At 41.2% G+C, this 24,955-nt stretch overlaps 1 long non-coding RNA gene across 1 annotated transcript; it reads right to left on the bottom strand.

Moving 5' to 3' along the window:
* Positions 1–700: 700 nt before the first annotated feature.
* On the bottom strand, positions 701–15,194 carry LOC135373113 (uncharacterized). Its single transcript, XR_010416289.1, has 3 exons — positions 15,122–15,194; positions 14,055–14,147; positions 701–836 (listed from the first exon to the last, which is right to left on the bottom strand). It is a non-coding gene; the product is annotated as an uncharacterized LOC135373113 (long non-coding RNA).
* Between the last annotated feature and the right edge of the window lie 9,761 nt (positions 15,195–24,955).

The raw sequence follows: 24,955 nt of genomic DNA, 5'->3' as shown, positions 1-24,955 counted from the left end.
TTTTTGCCACAGCTTTGTGAATAACTATTACCTTCCCAATTTGTATACTAACAGGAAATTATCCGGTTAGCAATATTATGCTCAAACTGTTAGTGAAAATGGGTGCCATTGAATCAATAGCAAATTTAATAGGACGCATTTGAAATCCATCTTTCTCACACCTATTACTGTATTTAATATTCACAAAAACTGAATAAGCCTTCTGAGAGTGACCCCCCTTAACCCCCACTCTTTCCTGCTGTGCTATGTCCCACTGTGTCCACGTCTCCACCACTCATAGCCACAGTTACTTCGCGGTGCTAACACTCAGCTATAAAAAAAAAAAAACGTCTTCACGTTCCTAGATTTTAGTTTTAACTGTCTTGCCTGTCTTATATTGCGGCATGCTGCTCAGGTGGGATCATAAGTTCGGGGCGGGCCCTGTAGGGGACTGATCAGACATTTTCCTTAGAGCACCTGGGGACCCGTCAGGGAGAAAGTGTCTACGCCTCTCTCTCTTTCTCTTTCTCTCTTGAAACAGAAGTGATAGCATGCTGTACAGTCGTTGGATTTATGTCGGCTATGTGCAGAAGGTTACAGAACGTCGAACGTCAGAATGTCGAGAAAAAAGAACTCCGATACACACATTTTGAAATGCAGCATGTTTATTTTTGTCTTTCAGCGCATGAGTGCTTCTTGGCAATCCTTCACAGGCGTCGGGTACGTTCCGCAATCCGTGTTGATCTCTCTAACACTGCAATTTTTTCCTATCTTTTCAATTTCATAATTGAATTTCTTTTTGCAGCACTCAACTGCAGCGCCCCCGTTCACATCGCTGTGCTGCCACAGTTCAACATCTGCAAAATAGTGATAGGATATGTGGGGCACGAGTTACTTCTCCAACGCCCACTGCGCAAAACGGGTGTGACAGGGCATGCGCGTCAGAGGGTCACGTGTTGTGTAGCGATAGAGCTGTTAGGAATGAACTCTTGTCTGTTGACCAGATGTACAATTTTCTGGCCGACATAAGCCGAATAGATATCGTTTTTTTTTTTTTTTACGCTCACGAAGTGCGTAGTTCTGGTTTCGCCTCATTCCCCTACCAAAGTTTGGCGATGTATATCACTTGTTCGTTTCATCATTTTTGAGAAGGAAGGTGGAATCACATAATGGTCGCCTCGGATTCTGCTGTCTCGCATTTTCGCGAAAAGATGCAATTAGATTTAAGAATTTTAGGTAATTAGTCGTCCAGTAAATACAAGTAGATATTATTCGTGTTCTTGCATTAAATTGCATTAAACGTACCTACGTGGAATTATCACATTAAATAATAGCGGAAATAGCAGAAATAACATGAAAACGGACAGACTGGTAGACGCCGCTGTCACAGAAAGCACATGACTGAGACAATGCAGTTGAGTTCAACGGCCAAGCGAACATCCTTTCCAAGAAAGTTTGCAACAACAAGGTGACTAATTACCTAAAATTAATTGACTCTTATATTAGGGGATTTTGGGCAAAAGCAAGATAGCAGTAGGAGAGACTGCCCTCCATGAACGTCATTCAACGTCTAAAAAATCCTCAAATATGCACGTCCGTTGAAATACCCATTCCCGAATTTCGATATGCAAATGAGCAGAATTCGAAACCGGATCGACCGTCAACGCACGGAGCACAGCGCTCATATCACGTCAGAGGCTCAAGTGCTTTGAGGGATGGAAAGGACTGGAGTAGGTGGCGCTCAGCTGTCCAGAAAACCCAAGCAGCACGCTAATATTGGTCCAATATGGGCTGCCAATATGGAACCAATATGGGGAGCGCGACCACGCTCCACAAGAGACTAATATGGGCTGTTCATATTGGCAAGCCCATTCTACCCATATTGCACCAATATTTTCGTGATGACGCCAACGCGGACTCCGTGTAATAATAAAGCATTATCCTGTTAAATATAACTGATGTTACATCTCTCTTCTTTTGCTTTTTCATTGCTGCAGATCTTCTTATTGATCCGCGTTGTATAGCATTACAAAAAAAAAAACCCTGCGTCGCTCTAAAAACGAAGAACAGGTGCTACGCCCGTCTCGCTGAAGGACCCAGGCAGTCCCACGGAACTACCAATCCCAAACATCCCTCAGAAGTCTTCATTGGGATGGCAATAGTCTACGAACCAAAAATCTCCAACCCATTCCTAGAGTACAAAGGCACTGCCTGCAGTACTTTGAAAGCACCTAGCCTTACAGAAGAGACATCCCTTCCTATCAAACACTGTGCTTTTTTACTTGATCGGTCGCGCATGCGCATTAGTTGTAAGACACGTGGCTTCGCTCAAACAACCACGCCCTCAGTCGGCTCTACCGATTAGCATTGCCATCGCGAAGCAAAATGACTGCTGTTTGCAGCAAGTGGAAAGTTGACTTGATGTTAATATTGCCTTCAGTTTGACGGAAAACACGGGACGAACACAGGACGAAACGAACACAGACACAAGAACTAGCAATGAATCTTTAATACACAAAGTGCAAGAGAGTCAGGATGAAAAGAAGGTGCACACTTCGGCTTATTTTTATCCTGTTTCTCTTGCACTTTGTGTATTAAAGATTCATTGCTGGTTCGTGAGCCTATGTGTTCGTATCGACCTGTGTACTGCGTTTTCCCTCAAACGCTAGGCAATCTTAACATCAAGTCAACGCCAGACAGCTTGCCTGCTCCTCCTATGTTCGAAGTTGAGTTGCCGAGTTGCAGTGAATATGTTACAGTGAGATTGCTACGTATGTTGCTACGTATGTTGACGTACGTAAGTAGTAAAGGGGCGGGCAGAACCCAGCCCCGGGCGAATCCAGGACCCCCCCTACCCTGAGCCCTGCGCGTATTTTTCCCTGCGCGGCGCGTGTGGGGAGGGTTGTCAGCGCGCTTATCGGTGGGGGAGGGATGCGTGCGCGCTTATCCTCTCACATTTTTCAGCCTGGGCAGACTTCTTGGGCCGACTTCACATATTTTTCCGACAGCAGGTGAGCGGTTTACATGCAGAGACATGCAAAGAAGGGTCATACACAAAAAAGCACAAGTCAAAATATATTTATTAATGCCAATAAAGTTGAGATATATTTATTAAAGCCAATAGGTGCTGGGAATTGTGATGCCAATCAGGTGAATGAGAAAAACCCAGCCGAAAAAACCTTCACCACCTGTAACAGGGCGGTGCTCGGGTGGAGGGTTGCTGTGGTGGGCGGAGCGTGGCCGGAGGGCTGCGCGCTTACCATTCATCCTGGGCTGACTTCTTTCACCATTTTCCTACTTTGGCCGACTTCCTTCCCATGACAGGTGGGCGGAGCGTGACCGGAGGGCTGTTGTGGTGGGCGGAGCGTGACCGGAGGGCTGTTGTGGTGGGCGGAGTGTGACCGGAGGGCTGCGTGCATGCTTACCATTCACCCTGGGCTGACTTCTTTCACAATTTTCCTACTTGGGCGTCGCGTGGCCGGAGTGCTGCGTGTGCGTTTACCATTCAGCCTGGGCCGCCGACTTTCGTCATTTTTCAGCCTGAGTCGACTTGAATCGTAATTTTTCCAGCTACAACAGGTGTGCAGTTTACATGCAAAGGATAGCCATACACAAAAGTACAAGTGAAAATATTTTTATTAAAGTCATTAGGAATTACGTTATGACTCTGCGTGAATGGGAAAAACTTAGCCAAAAATCTGAAATAGAAGGAACACAATACACGTAACAAAGAATATTACAGGTATGATACATTAGCATTGAATAGGTATCACAAATCAAACACAATATTTTTATTAGTGGAAGTTTTCAATGAATCAGAATTGATAGCACATTTAAAATATTCTTAATCAATACTATTACAATCAAAATTACAAATTGTATTATAAAACGTCTAATATTCCTATACGTGAGAACCATCAGTGCAATAGCGGGAAGTTCTGATAGTTGTATGTAATTAACTGTGAACAGCAGAGACACTGGAAGACTATGGGACACGAACACAAGACGAAATAAAATCTATACCACTACAAAGAAGATATTCCACTTCACCACATAGCACGCTCCTAGCCAACAAACAGAACAAAGAACGACACGAACACAAGAGGAAAATCAGAAGAAAAAATCAAACTCATCAGAAAATAGACATGTTAAAAATGAACTTCACCACATAGCACACTCCTAGCCAACAAACAGAACGACACGAACACAAGAGGAAATAAAATCTATACCACTACAAAGAAGATATTCCACTTCACCACATAGCACGCTCCTAGCCAACAAACAGAACAAAGAACGACACGAACACAATAGGAAAATCAGAAGAAAAAATCAAACTCATCAGAAAATAGATATGTTAAAAACGAACTTCACCACATAGCACGATCCTAGCCAACAAACAGAATGGCACGAACACAAGACGAAATAAAATCTATAAAACTACAAAGAAGATATTCCACTTCATCACATAGCACGCTCCTAGCCAACAAAGAACGACATGAACACAAGAGGAAAATCAGAAGAAAAAATCAAACTCATCAGAAAATAGACATGTTAAAAATGAACTTCACCATATAGCGCGCTCCTAGCCAACAACCAGATCTAATGATATCTGACCTGCATGATTTGTTGAAGACGGATGCCGATAGATGTATGGAAGACCACGGAACACGAGCGACAAGAGGAAATAAAATCTATACCACTACAAAGAAGATATTCTTAATCAATACGATTACAATCAAATTACAAATTGTATTATAAAAGTCTGAGACGTGAGAACCATCTTTGCAATAGCGTGAATATTTGTCATAACATTTCGAGCGCAATAGGGAATCTCAGTTTCATATTCCAACATTACTAAACTTTTAATTTCTTATTAAGTGAACAGCATAGACGTAAGAAAATAACGAGAAACAACACAATCATCAGCTACAATTAATAGAGAGCCAAACCTGCGCACCATCCAGCACATAGAGAAATAATAGCTAATCAATCTATCAATGGCGAAATAGCACAGACTTAACGCTGAAGAACAGAGGAACACGCGGCGACACGTAAACGTCAACAGAGGAAAATAATCTATCATTGAACCATCATAAAATCGATCAATATACAATTTTCATTCTAACAAACACTACGAACCTTGATGGAGGTATCCAAGACATAGGAAATATGCACGATTTTCACTCTTTTCCTCAAAGCCGGGAGACTTTATGTCTATATCTATGTGACCATAGCACAGCGCATGCTTTATCACTCAAAGGGTTAGGGGCTATATTACTTTGTCCAGCAAACGGGGCGCTCTAGAGGTCAGATAAGAGAGTTCAAAGGCGATATAGTTTATTGTGCAGCGCAAATAGATGTCGATATCACTCGCTGGGGTCACTATCTTTTCGCATCCTTTCCCTGAAATGGAAATCTTTCGTCAAAGTGGTTGTCAAGTCGGCTAAGTTTGTAGAGATGCGATATTGTTATTCAACATGTAGAGAAAGTCCAAATTATTAATTGGTAGCAACGATACTCAATCAAAAACGAGAAACAAATTTAATTACGTCAATTTTTGTAATATTTTGCAACAGAAATTTCTAGTGAACCACACAGAAATATCAAATGTGAAATGCAACTCAGAGTTATGAGGCATTCCCATCTTAGAGGTACTTACTTATGTCAATCGAGTGAACAATTGAAACAAATACAAGACAATAATTATCTCGAGCGGTAAGTTCACAACTCATAGAATATCAGTCGAGTGAATACTTGAAACAAAATCAAAACAATAATTCTCACGACAGGTGGAGATTATAGCATTCTAAATCAGATAATAATAAAATTTTAATCAATAAAATAAACATAGATATGCTTTTAATTAAGTGTAGACGTGCACTTGAAAACAGAAGAGACCATTGCTCTACTTTGAAAAGATGGACAGATTTTGTACTCGATACCATAAGTCATGGGAAGATGTGATCAAAAACTGATTCGAAAAGGAGGAGCCGCCAAACGATTTCATTATCGCTGCATTTCAATACGTCCTAGACATGGTCGTATTCGGAGATATGGTACAAACTACAGAACTGAAGGTGCAAGAATTTATATGCCGAATCTACAATACTTAAAAAATATCTGCACATCAACGTCTGAAGGGCCATTGGGATTGATGGCGGAGTTTTTGAGGTTTGCCAACGAAGAATTGAAATACACTAGACCAGATGTAATTGTAATCATTGCAATGGGCATTGCGTACATCAAGAAAGCAGTCGGATCAAATTATCATATACAAGCGGTCTATATCGCACGATTCATTACGGATTTGTTGAAATTACACATATCTGAGATGGAAAGTACATAAAATCTTATCATGTGATATATTCCACTACCACGGCAACGCAATTATTTTCTTCTACCAGTCTCTGCAACGATGTCGAATCAACAGAAGTTCAATATTGTTGTGCAAGGTCTGATGTATTATCACCTGTTGAAACTCAACAAACATATCAATTGCGGTGGACCACCGGACGATTTTCATCTAATACTCTCTTGTACGCCATTCAAGAACCTTCATACAAAGAAAGGAAGCATCAGTAAGAGACTCTGCAAATTCATCGCGACAAAGTGCAAGTTGTTGAAGCAATACAAACACGGCGACAACCTAGCGCCTGCATTAATCAACGCTGGATTCAAGCGCCCAATAATCAGAATAAACTATTTAATGTCTTCGGAATTCATCAATGAAGACAACAAACGAAAACTTCAGAGTTTGAAATAGAATTGTAATTTATCGAAATAAACAAGCGTATAAGTGAAACAATAATTGTAATCTTTGTCGTCATTAAAATGAATTCTGCGCATCACAATGAAAAACACTTTACATTTAGCATGGCTAGACTGAGAACAATGATCGCTAAGGAAACGAAATATTCCACAATTTGTGTAAGAATTCTCGTATGGAATGAGACCTGACCACCAAATAGGTTTTACTCGACTACACTCGGATATTAAAAGGGATATTAGAGTGGATATTAAAAGTTACGAATATTTTTCGAACGAAAATTTACTTAAGACTCGAAGAAAGGGTCACCCGCGTCGTGGATATTAAAAGTTACGAATATTTTTCGAACGAAAATTTACTTAAGACTCGAAGAAAGGGTCACCCGCGTCGTCGAAGACGTTTCGGCAACACGCCGGGCCGCGTTTCCCCAATGCCGTACCCGAAACCGAACGCGATTCTGTGCCCGACGCGTTAACGCGGTACCGCACGCGAGCGTGTTGATTTTTCCGGAAACGGGTTCGTCGACGCGGGTGACCCTTTCTTCGAGTCTTAAGTAAATTTTCGTTCGAAAAATATTCGTAACTTTTAATATCCACGACATAAAGAATTCGTATTATGTTATAGTGTATACAGAAAATATCAATCCATTCGGATAACTTCTCTGACATCGTGAAAGAGTGCTCGTCAAAGTGAGCGACCTAAAGCTTGCGTATTGTGAAATTACACGTTCTACAACACTGATCATAAATCGCAACACTTGTTCAAATTGTGATTAAACTCTTACTGATGTGTGGTAGTCACCACTTCTCCTGAATGTGAACCGATAAATTTTAGCAATTAATCCACAAACAAATATCTTGTAAAGTATGTGTGAGTATATGCACAACTTTTTAATCTATATCTTTAGAAAAATGCAAGAAATAGCGTGCAGTTTTGATTTTGAAAATTTAAAGAAGAAAATGATCTTTAGTGTGGAATTTGCGTTTTACAATGTTATGAGCTAAAGACTTATAAAATTACAGTATGGCCTTTCCATTTGTAGTGCCTAGATGCTATGACACTAAAATAATGCGATAGTTTTTTCTGCATGGTTACGGGAAATCTCTAGTATATTTTGTGAATTGGATCTACGTTTATGTGTGACCTGCGCTGATCTGGTTATTATAATTAATATAACATATCTTCCATTGTGTTTACGCATAACGCTCATCTTCATTGTATATTGGTTAAGCACTTCTGATGGCAGTTGTGTGATCCGCTTCTCCCAAAATCTGATTGCCACTTGGAAATTATTTGATATACGTTTGTGTGCCGTGTGTTACGAAGACTACGTGATTAGATATGTAGACTTGGCCTGCACGTCGTGCTCGTAAAATCTTTCGTTTGCATTGTGGCACCTGATAATAGATTTGCTTTTCGCGAAGGCTTCGTATTATCTCCCAGGCAGTGAACCCCAATGCGATTGTAAAAATTGTCGCGAACGGCCAGCCGCAATCAGTTATCTTGCCTTACTTCCCGTTTTGCCATATCTTGGCCCCCACTGCAAGCCTTGGACGGCTCCTTTTTCCTACTCATACAAATGGACAACTGTGTTGACAAAAATATTTATTTATTTGTTCCGCACTCCAATCGGTTGCTTGTCAAAGACTCCTTTTCTTCTTCTTTTACTATGTCTGGGCTAGTGCAACTGATTGAGAAATATACATGCACTGTGGAATTTAATTCGTGAAATATGATAAGTTTTCACATGAGATTAGTGATCCTTTTTTTGTAATTATAGACCGATGTATCATATCTCTAAATTTCAATGACCGATCCTTCTCCGGCAATTCTATCCTTCGGGTGTTGAATTTGTACAGAGTGTAGTCGAGTAAAACCTATTTGGTGGTCAGGTCTCATTCCATACGAGAATTCTTACACAAATTGTGGAATATTTCGTTTCCTTAGCGATCATTGTTCTCAGTCTAGCCATGCTCAATGTAAAGTGTTTTTCATTGTGATGCGAAGAATTCATTTTAATGACGACAAAGATTACAATTATTGTTTCACTTATACGCTTGTTTATTTCGATAAATTACAATTCTATTTCAAACTCTGAAGTTTTCGTTTGTTGTCTTCATTGATGAATTCCGAAGACATTAAATAGTTTATTCTGATTATTGGGCGCTTGAATCCAGCGTTGATTAATGCAGGCGCTATGTTGTCGCCGTGTTTGTATTGCTTCAACAACTTGCACTTTGTCGCGATGAATTTGCAGAGTCTCTTACTGATGCTTCCTTTCTTTGTATGAAGGTTCTTGAATGGCGTACAAGAGAGTATTAGATGAAAATCGTCCGGTGGTCCACCGCAATTGATATGTTTGTTGAGTTTCAACAGGTGATAATACATCAGACCTTGCACAACAATATTGAACTTCTGTTGATTCGACATCGTTGCAGAGACTGGTAGAAGAAAATAATTGCGTTGCCGTGGTAGTGGAATATATCACATGATAAGATTTTATGTACTTTCCATCTCAGATATGTGTAATTTCAACAAATCCGTAATGAATCGTGCGATATAGACCGCTTGTATATGATAATTTGATCCGACTGCTTTCTTGATGTACGCAATGCCCATTGCAATGATTACAATTACATCTGGTCTAGTGTATTTCAATTCTTCGTTGGCAAACCTCAAAAACTCCGCCATCAATCCCAATGGCCCTTCAGACGTTGATGTGCAGATATTTTTTAAGTATTGTAGATTCGGCATATAAATTCTTGCACCTTCAGTTCTGTAGTTTGTACCATATCTCCGAATACGACCATGTCTAGGACGTATTGAAATGCAGCGATAATGAAATCGTTTGGCGGCTCCTCCTTTTCGAATCAGTTTTTGATCACATCTTCCCATGACTTATGGTATCGAGTACAAAATCTGTCCATCTTTTCAAAGTAGAGCAATGGTCTCTTCTGTTTTCAAGTGCACGTCTACACTTAATTAAAAGCATATCTATGTTTATTTTATTGATTAAAATTTTATTATTATCTGATTTAGAATGCTATAATCTCCACCTGTCGTGAGAATTATTGTTTTGATTTTGTTTCAAGTATTCACTCGACTGATATTCTATGAGTTGTGAACTTACCGCTCGAGATAATTATTGTCTTGTATTTGTTTCAATTGTTCACTCGATTGACATAAGTAAGTACCTCTAAGATGGGAATGCCTCATAACTCTGAGTTGCATTTCACATTAGAAATTTCTGTTGCAAAATATTACAAAAATTGACGTAATTAAATTTGTTTCTCGTTTTTGATTGAGTATCGTTGCTACCAATTAATAATTTGGACTTTCTCTACACTTTCAATAAAAATATCGCATCTCTACAAACTTAGCCGACTTGACAACCACTTTGACGAAAGATTTCCATTTCAGGGAAAGGATGTGAAAAGGTAGTGACCCCAGCGAGTGATATCGACATCTATTTGCGCTGCACAATAAACTATATCGCCTTTGAACTCTCTTATCTGACTTCTAGAGCGCCCCGTTTGCTGGACAAAGTAATATAGCCCCTAACCCTTTGAGTGATAAAGCATGCGCTGTGCTATGGTCACATAGATATAGACATAAAGCCTCCCGGCTTTGAGGAAAAGAGTGAAAATCGTGCATATTTCCTATGTCTTGGATACCTCCATCAAGGTTCGTAGTGTTTGTTAGAATGAAAATTGTATATTGATCGATTTTATGATGGTTCAATGATAGATTATTTTCCACTGTTGATGTTTACGTGTCGCCGCGTGTTCCTCTGTTCTTCAGCGTTAAGTCTGTGCTATTTCGCCATTGATAGATTGATTAGCTATTATTTCTCTATGTGTTGGATGGTGCGCAGGTTTGGCTCTCTATTAATTGTAGCTGATGATTGTGTTGTTTCTCGTTATTTTCTTACGTCTATGCTGTTCACTTGATAAGAAATTAAAAGTTGAGTAATGTTGGAATATGAAACTGAGATTCCCTATTGCGCTCGAAATGTTATGACAAATATTCACGCTATTGCAAAGATGGTTTTCACGTCTCAGACTTTTATAATACAATTTGTAATTTGATTGTAATCGTATTGATTAAGAATATCTTCTTTGTAGTGGTATATATTTTATTTCCTCTTGTCGCTCGTGTTCCGTGGTCTTCCATACATCTATCGGCATCCGTCTTCAACAAATCATGCAGGTCAGATATCATTAGATCTGGTTGTTGGCTAGGAGCGCGCTATATGGTGAAGTTCATTTTTAACATGTCTATTTTCTGATGAGTTTGATTTTTTCTTCTAATTTACTGAATGATAGATTACTATGTTGTTTTGATTAGGAATATCTTCTTTGTATTGGTATAGATTTTATTTCCTGTTGTGTTCGTGTCGTTCTTTGTTGGCTAGGAGTGTGCTATGTGGTGAAGTGGAATATCTTCTTTGTAGTCGTATAGATTTTATTTCCTCTTGTGTTCGTGTCGTTCTGTTTGTTGGCTAGGAGTGTGCTATGTGGTGAAGTTCATTTTTAACATGTCTATTTTCTGATGAGTTTGATTTTTTCTTCTGATTTTCCTCTTGTGTTCGTGTCGTTCTTTGTTGGCTAGGAGCGTGCTATGTGATGAAGTGGAATATCTTCTTTGTAGTGGTATAGATTTTATTTCGTCTTGTGTTCGTGTCATTCTGTTTGTTGGCTAGGATCGTGCTATGTGGTGAAGTTCGTTTTTAACATATCTATTTTCTGATGAGTTTGATTTTCTCTTCTGATTTTCCTCTTGTTTTCGTGTCGTTCTTTGTTCTGTTTGTTGGCTAGGAGCGTGCTATGTGGTGAAGTGGAATATCTTCTTTGTAGTGGTATAGATTTTATTTCCTCTTGTGTTCGTGTCGTTCTGTTTGTTGGCTAGGAGTGTGCTATGTGGTGAAGTTCATTTTTAACATGTCTATCTTCTGATGAGTTTGATTTTTTCTTCTGATTTTCCTCTTGTGTTCGTGTCGTTCTTTGTTCTATTTGTTGGCTAGGAGCGTGCTATGTGGTGAAGTGGAATATCTTCTTTGTAGTGGTATAGATTTTATTTCGTCTTGTGTTCGTGTCCCATAGTCTTCCAGTGTCTCTGCTGTTCACAGTTAATTACATACAACTATCAGAACTTCCCGCTATTGCACTGATGGTTCTCACGTATAGGAATATTAGACGTTTTATAATACAATTTGTAATTTTGATTGTAATAGTATTGATTAAGAATATTTTAAATGTGCTATCAATTCTGATTCATTGAAAACTTCCACTAATAAAAATATTGTGTTTGATTTGTGATACCTATTCAATGCTAATGTATCATACCTGTAATATTCTTTGTTACGTGTATTGTGTTCCTTCTATTTCAGATTTTTGGCTAAGTTTTTCCCATTCACGCAGAGTCATAACATAATTCCTAATGACTTTAATAAAAATATTTTCACTTGTACTTTTGTGTATGGCTATCCTTTGCATGTAAACTGCACACCTGTTGTAGCTGGAAAAATTACGATTCAAGTCGACTCAGGCTGAAAAATGACGAAAGTCGACGGCCCAGGCTGAAAAATGACGAAAGTCGGCGGTCCAGACTGAAAAATGACGAAAGTCGGCGGCCCAGGCTGAATGGTAAACGCACATGCAGCCCTCCGGCCACGCGACGCCCAAGTAGGAAAATTGTGAAAGAAGTCAGCCCAGGGTGAATGGTAAGCATGCACGCAGCCCTCCGGTCACACTCCGCCCACCACAACAGCCCTCCGGTCACGCTCCGCCCAGCTGTCATGGGAAGGAAGTCGGCCCAAGTAGGAAAATGGTGAAAGAAGTCAGCCCAGGATGAATGGTAAGCGCGCAGCTCTCCGGCCACGCTCCGCCCACCACAGCAACCCTCCACCCGAGCACCGCCCTGTTACAGTTGGCGAACGTTTTTTCGGCTGGGTTTTTCTCATTCACCTGATTGGCATCACAATTCGCAGCACTATTGGCTTTAATAAATATATCTCAACTTGATTGGCATTAATAAATATATTTCGACTTGCCCTTTTTTGTGTATGACCCTTCTTTGCATGTCTCTGCATGTAAACCGCTCACCTGCTGTCGGAAAAATATGTGAAGTCGGCCCAAGAAGTCTGCCCACTCTGAAAAATGTGAGAGGATAAGCGCGCACGCATCCCTCCCCCACCGATAAGCGCGCTGACAACCCTCCCCACACGCGCCGCGCAGGGAAAAATACGCGCAGGGCTCAGGGTAGGGGGTCCTGAATTCGCCCGGGGCTGGGTTCTGCCCGCCCCTTTACTACTTACGTATGTTTCGAGCGATGTGTATGATCTGCGGGAAGTTGTTGGATTAACGATATATTGAATCGGGCATTTTACACGCTTCAAACTTTAATCTTGCCGTGCTGCCTGGGCATCTGTACAACTCGGGTACATACCATTTTCTGCATTTTCAGTCATTATGGGGTGTACACGTGTATTACGGGGTCCATGTTGCTAGGATTTTCCTCATATTGGCTCAAACTTGGCAATTTGAGGCCCATATTGCCAAGTTTGAGCGAATATGGGGAAATCCTTACAAAACGGCTCCCATATTGGACCCGTATCGCCAATGACCAGCCAATAAGGCCAATATTGCGTGCTGCTGGGAGACCTCTCTCTTGTCCAAATAAGCCTCGGACGGCGAGGGTGATGCGCTGTTGAGGCGCGCTTTTTCCGTTTCGGCTCACGTGCATACCGAAATACTGCGATGGATGGTTTATGTCACGCGCCCGTTTCTTGATTTCTTTAAAAAAATAGGATAGATTTGAACGAGGATTATTTCTTCTTCTCATGTCTAACTTTTGCCCGAAATTCCATAGTTGGAGCGTTAATTAATGAATTGTAGGTAATTAGACATTCTGTAGTTGCATACTTTCTTCGACAGTATCTCCGCATGGCCGTAGAACGAAATTTAAAAAAAATGACACCTATGCTGTTCTCATAGGTTAATTTTAAAAAATTCGTAAATGGTAAACAAACAAACAAAAAGACACTGCTTTTAGCGGTTAAGAGTGAAACTCAAAAGTCGCTCTTCACGCTCAACATCGTACCGGGAGTGCAGTTTCTACGCAGGTAAGTGCTGGATATATTATTAATATATATTAATATATATTATGCGATCCGTATCATGCTGCTTCAATGATTATTTGCTTTATTAACGAATATATAAGATGGTACCTCTTCCGTGTCATCATTGACAGGCAAATGAAAATGCTGTGTGGATCGGTTCTTAGACGAAAGAACAGGAAATTTACTTACGTGGTCCGTTCGTGACATTTAGTCCATGGAAAAGTGTAACATCACATATCCCGGTCTCGGAGTAAAGCAATGTGGTGTTAGTGACACCATATACTGTGAGAATATATAGAAAACGTGTACTTTATAATTATGTACAATACCTCAAACGATACTGCACCATATTTTAACAAATCGGTGTCAGTTATCTGAAGTAGACGTATACAGGGTGCTCAAAATTAAGCTTTCACGAGCGCTACGCAAACACAGCGATGACAGGAAACCGGATGATAACTTTACGCTACTTGTGTCAGGTGCGGCTAATAATGTAGCACCTGTTTCTTACTCAAGGAACAGAAAAAATAGCACCAGTTTTCTTTTGTTCGCCTATTTATAATGTGCTAGTGAAAGCTTAATTTTGAACACCCTGTATATACAATTACTCGGCAGAAAAAAATTTTGAACCGAACTGAGTTTTCAGTTCTGTTCGTTTGATGAGTTCGTTTCATGAATGAGAGATGTTAGGGCCCTACATCATATTCGTATTTTGCAAACATTCAAGAGCACTACAACATTGTCTGATCAAAAATCACCATCAAGTGCAAGACAGTTTGTCTTCGAAGTGTTGGTGGAAACCTTCCTGGCCTGCACTAGCCCTGACAGTCATTACTTGTTGCCACACCGTATTGTGATCAAAAAGTGAAACATAAACAACGTGGGGGCCTAGTTGCGAGCATTACCCGTCTGACTGTCTGCTGCCTTTTGTTTTCTAAAAGTCTTAGGATAACTGCAATCAGATGAGATTCAAGGCGCATGGAAGGTACTTCGAATAAATTTCTCTCTCTCACTCTGTCCTTTTTATTTTTAATATATTTTTTACTGCGTGATATGAACTTCGCATTTTGTGGTCTTTTCACCAAAATGCTCATTTTCAGAAGCTAGATTACCCGAGAAAATTAGGTCACAATAGTGCGCGCAGCGGCAGCGATCTTTCATAGCTCTGCTTTTTAATATTTTCGTGAAAGAGATTGTGTTAAAACTGTTGTGTTCTTCAGTATGCCGATGACTTAAAGTTGTACTGTGAAGCTTACCGTATAAGTGATTGCCGTCTTATTCAAGATGATGTAATGTCTGTCCTCAAATATTGTTCCGACAGTTCACTCAGCTTGAATACAGCTAAGCTTTCACCATATCCTGTAAGGTTGAATAATTCTACATGTAAATGTAGTCCGCGATCTTAGTGCTCATGTGAACTATTCGCTGTTTTTCAGCATACGCGTGAATATCATAATATCCACTACCCTGAAAAGTACTGTCTGGTTGCACGTATTACTAAGTACCTTTCGATCCCCTCGTGTTTGCTTCGCTCGTAAAATATTTAGTTCTACATCATCAAGAATTTGCATCTACGTGTTTGAATTAGATGAACGCCACAGGTATAAAAAATGATTGAACAATGTGTGCAAGAACGTTGTTTTCAGATTGCCTTACGACAGTCACATTGGCTTCACTACATATTATGACTATAATGATTTACTATAAAAAGTACTTAGTTCCTTGTCTACTCGTCGCTGATACCGCGTACCTTATATGCCTTATGCCTTATTTACATACCTAATATACCTTATACCTTATTTAACATGGTTCACTCTTTGGTTGATAGTCCCGATCTTCTGTCATCATTTTGTTTTATCTTATCTCATCTTCTCTGATCAAGTTGTTTTAACGCCCCAGCTAAGGAGCTGAGATAACCCCCTGTATTTATCTTGTAATGTGTCGCGATCGGAGTTCCTTAACACGTGTTGTGACTGATTTTGATGATGTTCACGATCAACATGACATCGACATTTTTGCACGTCACAGTTTTCTCATCCCTCAATTGGATTATAACTTTATCATAGTCATGTTTCGTGTAATGCTTTGTTATGTTTTTCTTTCTTTTCTTCTACTAGCGCGGTGCACATTACTCAAACCATGGTTCTTCAAGAGCATTATGAATAAAAATACAATCGGATGACAATTTCTACTCCTCCAGACAAAATATTTTAATCCCTTCCATGCTCCTTTAAGTGAGGTTTCGTCTCCCTGCGTCGTCTGTTTTCATTTACTGTGTCATCGACAGCTGTATCCAGCACCATTCCTGTCGAAACTGACTGTGCTATGCAACGGCACATTTTACAACAATGGCCTTCGCTGTTTCAGGCCTGGATACTCCGGCCACCACGCCCGCTTTCGCACAGCGGCACGTGTGGCAGAGGGATATCCCGAAAGGAAAGCAAAGTCGTTGTTGAAGTCTTTCGTCAGGGTTGATGGACACATAAAAAGGCGTATATTCACCCTTATTTTTTAAAGCTTAAACCGCACTTTACGTACAGCATACTTCACAGGAAATGCACCAACATCTGTCTTAAGACACGTATCGGCATGCGGTAGATATGCGCGGGAACCGTCTACGGCTGGCCGCGCGAATGCAATCCGCCTCCGCAATACCGCGTCCGCAGGGGTCGCTCCACAGGGAAGTCTCGTTTAAATCGAAAGTTTCTGAGACGCCGTCTGACCGGAGGCGATGGACAGCGAAGACGAGTGATTAAATGTAGCGAACGCTCTCGTTCTCCCGTCTCAACTTTTTATTTATTTGAAATGGACATCGTACACGCAGGAAACGTAGGCTTTGGGTTCACTCGTCGAGTGGATAGCGCATTCCCTTCTTGCGAATAATGTTTAGTGTTCGCCTTCCTGAAAGTAGACGAAAACATACAGACAGCGCTATCTGTGTGTTTTCCTTCTCGTGTTGGCATTTTAGCGGTTTTTCTGGTGTGCATTTTTGATACTCTTTGTGATATTTTTTGTCTGGAGTCGAAGTTTGGGTACTTGAGTACTTGCTGGGAAAATAGTGGGAAAAAGTACTTTAAGTACTGTGGAAAATACACGATTTGAAATGCACTTAAAATCATATCATCAAACCGATCTTTTTTTCCGGTTCGGTTCAGGTTCGGGCTCAGACATAATGGTTCAGTTCCGATACAGCTCCAGGAAGAGACACATATCGGTTCCGAACCGGTTCATTGCATAAGGCATATAACCAAAAATAAACAGTTTAGAAAGTTCCGAAAGTTTTATTTCTGTTCGCATATCCTAGCTGGCCTCAAACTGTGACAATAACGCTTGTCCATGACAGTAACGCGTACATTCCCTCATTTATTGGAGACATGGGTTGCAAAAACAAATGTTTGATGCTTTGTCGACGTCGATGCTTTGAAACCGGTTTTGAAACGGTAACCAAATTTTTCTATATGGGTTCGGTTTCGGTTCAGCTGCAGGATGGAGGGTGACATATTCGGTTAGGTTCCAGCAAAATATAACGAGTATTTCCTATTTTCGGTTCCGTTTCGGTTTGATGCTCTGCTTAAAGTACTACTTAAGTACTTGGTACCTGAAGTACTTCCCATCACGCTCTACTCCACCTTGAGTTGGCGGGCAGTTCCTGAGCGACCGAAAGACATGGGGTCATCATTTAAAATATCGAGGTTCGCGTGTGTCAAGCAAGATATTTCAGTCTGCGTGGCAGTAACAGTTCCTTTGAAACATGAGGATCTGCTTTGCAACGTTCCAATCTTCTTTTGGTGTGAGTTCTTTACCTACCAGCGACAAATTGGTGTACGCAATTCCTATTTCTTAGGTTTCTTGTTTCACCCCTGCACATAACCTTCTTACGTCCTCGCCGACCTCACAGCCCCCTCCCCCTTTTTTTTGCTCACTGCGGCAGAGGAATACTTCCCTATAGATGTAGGAGGTCACATACTTTCGCTACGTAGCATTACGGGATGGCGATTTTTTAAAACTATGACCGACTGCAATGTGTGTGGAGTACTTACCGTCATCATTGTCTATTATGTTTGCGCCCTCAGGATACACCTTCCCCTCTTTTCTTACCCTGCAAAGCAAAAAGCGCAGAGTCAGCACCCTGCAGAGCCTGCGGGTCGATGTACATGAAATGCCTCTTCCCAGGGAGTCCACATTTCGTGTGGGTCCTTTAAGGGATGACACTTTCAAAACAAAAGAAACCAACAATGACCGAGTAATACAAGTGTAAGCAATCGGAGAACTGGTCATAACCGTTGTGCTCCTTTAATGCCATGCATCGAATGAGAGATGCGCGTGATCCTCGATGCAACTTTGTCGTCGTCGTTTCCCAACAACCAGCTTTCTTTTTTTTTCCTAGCATCTGTAGACAGCGAATTGCCCCGCACAAAGCAATCGCGACCAGATCGCATAGATTGAGAAGTTACCCGTCAAAACGAACTGGTTGCAAGTTGAGTTACCGTGTGCAAAATGTAACTAAGTTAATGACGAAGTTCATAAGTCTGAAAGGTAACTTACAGTTACTGAGTTACTTAAAAGCGAACGAGTTACTTCCAAGTTGCTTCGCACACAAAATAGCATTACGCAGGTGCAGCGCGCGTGAGCAGTGGGGTTAGACCTTGAGTTGCCTGCGGAGGAATGCAACACGATTGGGTCGTTTTCGTTCATGTCCAGCAATAGACCTCTCCTTGTTTGTAAACAAATAACGTCATAGTGCTCGACGGGGCCACAAATTTGTTAGAATTGAACTACGCTCGAAGCTAGAGGTGAACAAGGTCGCGCACGAAGGCCACGGGATTGAGCGGATTACGATATGGCCCCTTAAAGAGACAAGACCCTCGGACCTGCTTTTCTTTCAATGGGAGGCAGCGAACAAGTGCCTGTTCGTGGAACCCAGCCCTCTCCTTCCGAAGGTTTCAGTCTGTCTACCCATGCAATGATGACGTTTATCTGGTAGAGCTCTGGAAAAGCGAGTTAAAAGTAACTTTGAACTGAACTTAAGTTACTTTGGCAAAGTTACCTGAAAAATGAACGAGTTCCTCTGAAAGTTATTACGGCGCAAAAGTACTGAGTTAAGTTACAAACTACCATAAAAAAAGGAACCAAATTACAGTAACCAGTTACCTCGAACTCTGCAAGACAGTACCATTTTTAATGAATTTCAGTTTAGTATCGATTTCAATACTCGAAAAATGTATTCGGTATTCCCTTTTATGGAAGCCAGCATTAGGAGCAAACATCAGTGTTCAAAACCCCTTTTATACTTCCATTGAGAATATAGATTACATCGCAATCGCCCCGGTGTCGCGTTCGTTTGCATTATCTTACTGTACGCGTACTGTCGCGATATTACAGTGTGCTGTTGAACCACGGCCCATCGCTGTCTGCTAAGGGGAACCAGTAGCCCATGGTTGAAAAAAAAAGTAATGTATTTTTGGTATGTGCTTCTGAAATCAAGATAACGAACACAAAAACTAAGTAGAGAATGGCTAAAAAGCAAGGGAGATGGTGATTAGAGCTCATAATATTAAAACCCTCGTGTCTAGAAAAGTACCAAACAGACACACACGGACAAAGTCTCAAACACAGCTGAAATATTACAGGACTCGCAGACAAATATAAAGAAAACAACAAGGTCGAGGAGGCAAAGCCATCAAGTTCTCCAAAGATGAGCCGAAGTTTCATCCCTTCGAGAACTGACAGGTTCATCCGTTCTTGTGGGCACTGTGTTCATAAGCCGTCGGTGACGTCGGTGTTGCTAGGTCTGAGCTTGTGGCGGAATGATGTGCGGTTCATTGGTAGAGTAAGGGTAATATATCATCTTTATCCTACCAATGAATCACGTAGCAGACCTGGTCCCTCGACGCCCCTGATCCCGTCGACGGACCAATTCTTTTACTCTTAACAATCTAGTAACAAGTACTCTTTGTACAGAGTAAAAACCTATGAGATAATTATTCCTGTACGTCGATGCTTTGTTTCCACCAGGTGTATTGAATGTCGCAGCTCTGTCCAGATTTTACGGAACGAAGTTGCTGTAAAAATTCTCAGCGACTGTGCGTGTACGGTGCTGGAGAAAAGTTTACGGAACACGCGAGTCCCGTTCCCTTCCGTGCGATACCTATAGCGGCGGGCTGAAGGGCTGGTGGAGGGATGGGCAAATGCGCTCGGTGCGACACACCGCGGTATTTTCGGTGTCATTGAATGTAGTCACGAAACGGTTTCGATTGGTGTAGCTACAGGCGCACTTCTCTCCCCTGCTCTGCACGAGTGAAGGAGAGTGAACGAGCCCGCTTCCGTCCGTCGCAAGGGTGTCGCGCCGAGGAGAAAATACACCGCTCGCGCGTCCCGTAAACTTTCGTGCAGCACTCTTCAACAAGCTAAAGTACATTGTGCGAAGCGTTGTTTATAGTGTATTGATTTAATTTGTGTCACTACCCAAGTGACAAACAATAATTGCCCTTTGGTACTTACCACGTGCCGTTCGTTTTCCACCCCCACTCATAAGTTGCAGGAGTCTCGTTGGTGGGTATTGTTTTTGGTGGCCCGATGTACACACACGGTTCCTCGCCTTCGAACGTCGATTTAACCAGCGTAAATACTCCCGTTCCGTTGGGTCCACCTAGGCTCTAAATTAGAGAACGGAGGCTGTATTTAGTGCATGAACGTGAAACATATCTCTTTCTCGAGCTGAAACAAAACTGTCACTTCTTCAATGTGGGTGCTCCACTAGGCGAAATAGCCGATGAATCATGCGAATATATATTAAAGTCGCAAAGTGTGCAAACACTCTGTTTTTAACTCCAACTAATCAAAGCATAATAATAGATGCAATAGTATCTTGAACAGAAGGCTGTGCACGCGGTGCAGATGATATTAAGATAAGGGCTGTGAAAACCGTCAATGCTCTGAGAAGCATTGCTGTCTTACACATAATTAACTTATCATTTACCACAGGCATGCCTACAACAAAATAAAACTTTAACAATTACCGGCCAATTTCTGTTCTATCAATTATAGTAAAGGAAATCAACAACGAGTCTACTACTTTACTAGCTGAACAACAGCGATGTTTACGAAAAATTGATCCACATAATTTTTACTTCTTGGAATCAAGGAACATATCTTAGAAAAGACAGAAAGAAAAACGTATACCCTCTGTGTGTTTCTTAATCTTCACTTAACGCCCCCCTCTCACTTTAGGACGCAAATTCTTGCGCTTGTTCCTCTTCCATAAGTTCGTTTACACGTCCTCCTTGTGCGCCACTTACATCCTGCCTGCACAACATGTCTCATTACGTCTTGACCATCCCATGAACGTTAGCAGTCCCACTACTCATACCTCATATTATTCCGAATCATTTCCAGTAAGCTGCAGTGACTGGAATGGTCTTCCCAATGCCCTCGTTCTCATCCGCGATTAAATCATTTTTTCGCGCTCTCTTGTATTATTTTCTTTTTCACTCAATCATGCAAATTGTACGTCATGTGTTCTATGTGTATATCCTGTTTCTTCTGTTGTCGTTGATTTTTCTTCTGTTTTGCCTTTTTGCGAGCTAATGTACCCTGATGTAATGTCAGCTTGGGCCTTTGATGTAACGTCAAAAATAAACAACTAGGTAAATCTCGGGAAGGCCTTTGACGTTGTACAGCACGTCTGCTTTTGAATAGACCCCCCTCATATTGCATCCGAGGGCATGCCTGGTGTCTCATGAAAAGTTAGTTAACTGATAGCGCGCAGCACACAATGGTGAGGAATGAAATACCTGTATGTGATGTACCACATGGGCATATACAGGGTGTCCCAGAAAACGTGTCATTGAATTATAATAAAAAAAGCTACACCACCTAGAGTCGTGCGGTCAATGGCGTTTGTTCTTACTGGGTTTCTGCCACCTCCTCATGTGAGTGTCGTCTAACGTAAGTTTAATTATGTAAATTTTTGCGAGCTTAAGTCGGAAATTTGCTTAGTAAAGGTCACTGTTTTACACCACCAATGTGAAGAGCGAGTCTAATTTAGTCAAGTTAATGATAATTGACAGGGGTATTCATGAGCTATCCCATCGGAAAAAATAGCCGAACATCATGCTCTACGGAGGTCGCACAGAATAGCGCACAATGAATTTTTCAGCGCAATCTTTGTCAGTCCGACGAAAGGAGGTTGGAAACCCAGCCCTCTCCGACATCGCAGAAAGAGATCAAACAAGCACGGCTTATCACGTCCGACTTTCGCAGGAATAATGCTTTCCCTCTCCCAATTTGGGAAATGTTACTTTTTCTACTTTCACTCTGTGGGCTGGCTTCGGAACCTCCTTTCGTCGCACTGAGAGCGATTGCGCTCAAAAAGTCATCGCGTGCTATGGTCCGGTGCTCCGAAAAGCATGATATTCGGCTATTTTTTCCGATGGGATAGCTCGTGAATATCACTGTGAATTATCATGAATTTGGGTGAATTCGGCAGGCTCTTCATATTGGTGGGGTAAAAAAGTGACCTTTACTTGGCAAATTTCCGAGTTCAGTTCGCAAATATTTACATAATTAAACTTGGAGTACATGACATTCACATTAGGAGGTGGCAAAAACCCAATAAGAACAAATGCTGTTGACCGCATGATTCTAGGTGGCGTAGTTTTTTAATTATAATTCAATGACACGTTTTCTGGGACACCCTGTATGTGAGAGGATGTTTGAGAATATAGTTATCTACACAGACTATGCAAATGTCTTTTTTTTCGTGAGCGGATCTAGGAGACGACATTATACGATCCAATAACTAGACGTCCCATTTAAGTGCGTGGCTGAAACGTAATACACCTGAACAAAACACGAGGAAATCAAAATACCTCTTCTTTCGAGCGAACGTTATTGGAGTACCTACTGTGACACATTTGACGTTTCCTGAAACTGTGTTAGAACATGCATCAATAATCAGACTTTTGGGAGTTATAGTTCACGAAAACATTTCCTGGTCCCCCAATAATAAACGACTCTGAATCGAACTTGATCGATCAGTTGGCGCGATGAATAGATTGAAAAATTACTGTCCAGCACAAGTCATTCGTCAGATTGATTACTCATTCATTCATTCTTGTCTAACATATTGCCTCCTAGTTCGGTCGACTACAACGCAAACAAACATTGAAAGTCTTTTAGCCGATCAGAAACGAGCAGTACGCGCAATCGGTAATATGAAGATGTGCAAAACCTACACACCGTATCTTGCAACATACGGCATACTTAAAGGAACAATGAGGCGAAATCTTCCCTCATCTGTCGCGCTATCTCTCCAGGAGTCAAGCAAGATATTTCCGGTCTGGAATGCATTATAGCTGCGCAATAGTATTTACAAGAACACTCGAAGAAAGCATCCGCGGACGGCCTACACGACCCTGGCGTGACTGCCGCGAGCTGTTTTGTTTCTCTTTTGTTAATTCTCGCTTCACGCTCTGCTTATACATGTTTTAGCTATGCCTCTGTCCGTCACAGATCACGTGCCAGGGATGACATTACGTCACGACATCCTCTCGCTCTTAGATGCGCACTTTTCACGGCGAGATGATTTCTTAAAGGCGGGTGGAAGAGAGGCCTAGCGCGGACTCTGTAGGTCACCTGCACTCATCGTTATTTCGCAGGAACCCATTTTATTCGTTGCAGAACATGTAGCAGCAAAGAAAAATACTTTGGGATCACCTCAATGCTCCCTGATGGTCAAGCAACTGTACTCTCATAAACTTATAAACTTTCGGCGAACTCCGCAGGCGCCAATTTGAAAAAAAAAAGAAACGAACAAACGTGGTCGGTGCATTCGAAAGTGTCGATTCGTCTTTTTGAGCACTGGGATTCGGGTTCCTGAATCTCGAATCCCTGTCTAGGATTCGTGGATTCGCAAATTCGGTTGGCACGACCCTATAAAAAAGTAAGTCGACCATACAGATACCTACATATGTTAACACAGAAAGTTCTTTGATTCTGGATAAACATAACTAATATTTACGTTTCCTTGTACAATTTCATACAATAATTTTGAGAGTTGATGTGAGAGGCGATGAAAACCGAAATTCGTTCTACACTTCGGTGTAGAGACCTATGATATGTTGTTCTAAAAGCATAGCTGTTGCATCAGTCGTGCAAAAGGGAAAAAAAGAAATTCTTGCAATATTGAGTTACCAAGTTTCTTGCCATGAACGTAAAACCGAAGGAAACAGTATCTGTAAATTTCAGTTAATTTTATAACCTTACAATTTAAGCAAATCCATGAAATGTGGCTCCTATGAAGCAGATTTAGCACACTACGCAGTACCCTATTATCTAGTATTTGAAGTATGGAACTTAAACTATTAATCGAGCGCTGGTTATGTAGTTATGGCCATCAGTTGTGATGGCACGGTACTCGTTGTGTAATTGTTTACATGCACCCACCTTAATGTTACGGTATGGTGGGGCAAGATGAGACACGGGGAAAGACGCGACATTTTTTGCTCGACGTCGCCTCTTTCAGAGACTCGTTGCTCCATCTACTTAAAACTTTACTCACAGGTGGCTCTGTATGTCTGCTTTATTGAACGTGAGAATTGCCCGGATTGGTGTATGCGTCGATGAGAAAAAAAGATCGGTTTCTTGCGCCTGCACTGTAAAGACCAGCCAAAAAGGCACGATTTTCTCTTGTCCTTTTCTTGTCATCTCAGCAGAAGCGTTTTGCAGACTTGTTCTGTTAATGTAAGTTCACATTCTATTTCTTTATTCATTCATGTAGATACATGCGAAATATGGACACTTTTGATTTTCCGATAGATTTTCATAGAAAAATTAATCCATCCGATGCAATTTAAATTTAATGCAATTTAGAAACGGATAAGTCAACTATTAGGTGGCTTTATGCTTGGTCCTCAAATATTTTTTTTGTATTTGCTAGGACGTTCCAGTAACTTTTTGTTCTGTTTCGTAGTATAGTTATAGTAAATGAGAACCGCACGGGAAAGCGAGCCACCAGCAACACAACAAACTGGCGGTGCCTTGTTTGCATAGCACGACAATGCAAAACAGCACCGGGCTTTGTGTTTCGC

Source organism: Ornithodoros turicata, chromosome 1 (assembly GCF_037126465.1).
Source record: "Ornithodoros turicata isolate Travis chromosome 1, ASM3712646v1, whole genome shotgun sequence".
In the NCBI taxonomy this organism is placed as follows: Eukaryota; Metazoa; Arthropoda; class Arachnida; order Ixodida; family Argasidae; genus Ornithodoros; species Ornithodoros turicata.
The sequence above is the reverse complement of the archived record's forward strand: the minus strand, read 5'-3'. Positions and strand labels throughout refer to the sequence as shown.